This window comes from Wasmannia auropunctata, unplaced genomic scaffold, assembly GCF_000956235.1.
Source record: "Wasmannia auropunctata unplaced genomic scaffold, wasmannia.A_1.0 LD336053.1, whole genome shotgun sequence".
Classification (NCBI taxonomy): domain Eukaryota; kingdom Metazoa; phylum Arthropoda; class Insecta; order Hymenoptera; family Formicidae; genus Wasmannia; species Wasmannia auropunctata.
In genome coordinates, this window is record NW_012026837.1 from 281382 (window position 1) to 283155 (window position 1774).

Consider the following 1774-nt stretch of genomic DNA (forward strand, 5'->3'; position numbering starts at 1 on the left):
AAGAAGCAGATGGTGAAATAAAATTATGGTAACAATGCTGCAAAAAATAGCAAAATATTTCTAACAGCATGAGATTTATACAAATATTAATCATTTTATATTGTTGTTGCATATTAGAGATGACGATGGTACCGGCACGCAAGATTTCAGACAAACACTAAAAAGATGCAAACGTGACAATAAACTTAATGGAGATGCGAAAAAAGATGCAAAAGTAAAGAAAAATGATTGATAACAATAAAATGTTACATAATATAAAATATGTGATAATAATATAATCCTATCTAAAAAAAGATATGTTAAGTCGAGCTCGAAATGTATCGTTGTTCTCGAAATTATTGTTGACTCTTTTCCGCGACGCTGATTGGTTCTTTCGCTGCGCTATAACTTCGTGAACGGCTGTCATTGCATTGACTTTTGACCGTTGTTTGTATTGAGGTTGATGTATAATTTTAGTCAATTATACTTTATAGTAAAAAGTAAAAGTTTAGTTAAATAGCGCGCGCGAAACGCGCGTCTGTAGTGCTGGTAAATACATACTTATAAAACATATGTCTTTAAATTTGGTCCATGTTATTACTCAGTTGTTTATATTGGAAAAATAACTAATAACATAATATGATGTTAATTTTTTAAATTAAAGTTATGCAATCACAAATTAGTTATTTTTCCAGATCTAGATATTATATGCTAACTGAAACCAATTGTTAAATGAAAATACATTTTAGCCTGACTCGCCTTTGAGATGTAATTTAAAAGATAATAATGAAATAAGATCGAACAATTAAATATATGCTGTGCTACAGCTGATACATCCAAATTATGACTGGTTTTAAGAAAATACGACCTTGAAATTGTATATATTGTTTGCTCAATTAAAAAGGAACAGTTTTATCATAATATAATTATGTGATTCTACTTTAGAAGATTAAAATTAAATTATTTGTTTAGAAATAACGACGTAGATAGAACTGTCATACTGAGGACTCTTCTATATAATGTGAATTAAACTCGCTACCTATTGATATTAACTTGAAAAAATTGTTGGATTGAAAAGAAAAATAGAACAAAACAAAATGATTAACACTCAAAATTCTGACTACATGTGATTTGAACGTACATAAAAGGCGTCATAAATGCCTACCCATCTGAAATTACAGGAGCACATATACGTATATATATTATTGTATATACATATATATATTATACATATATGGATCAGTATCCCTGCAAATTCAGACGGGTAGGCATTTGTGATGCCTTGTGTACATATGCATTATTGTAAGCATGTATATGCTAACTAAATTGGAACCAATCATTAAATCAAAATAAATTCTGCCTGACTCGTCTGAGATGTAATTTGAAAGATAATAGTAATACAAGACGAAAAAAATTAAAGATACGTTGTGCTACAATTGATACAATCAAAGTTATGATGACTGGTTTAAAGAAATATATAACTTTAAAATTGTATATATTCTTCCTTCAATTAAAAAAGAACCATTTTATTATGGTAAAATCATGTAATTCTGCTTTAGGAGATTAAAATTAAGTCACATTTAGAAATAATTATGAAAATTTTAATAGAATTAACGGTCATATTGAATCCTTCTATATAATGTGAATTAAACTCGCTACATATTGATATTGAAAAAATTGTTTCTCCACTTGAAAAGATAAATAAAAGAAAATAAAATTGATTAATTCTCAAAACTCTGACTATATGTGGTAAACATACATATTAAAACGTGCATATTATAATATAATATATAAG

At 27.4% G+C, this 1774-nt stretch overlaps 1 protein-coding gene across 1 annotated transcript in view; it reads right to left on the reverse strand.

Moving 5' to 3' along the window:
• Positions 1-1774, reverse strand: part of LOC105451283 (putative mediator of RNA polymerase II transcription subunit 21) — a 4737-nt gene that overhangs the window by 653 nt on the left and 2310 nt on the right. The gene's annotated exons all lie outside the window — the stretch shown is intronic.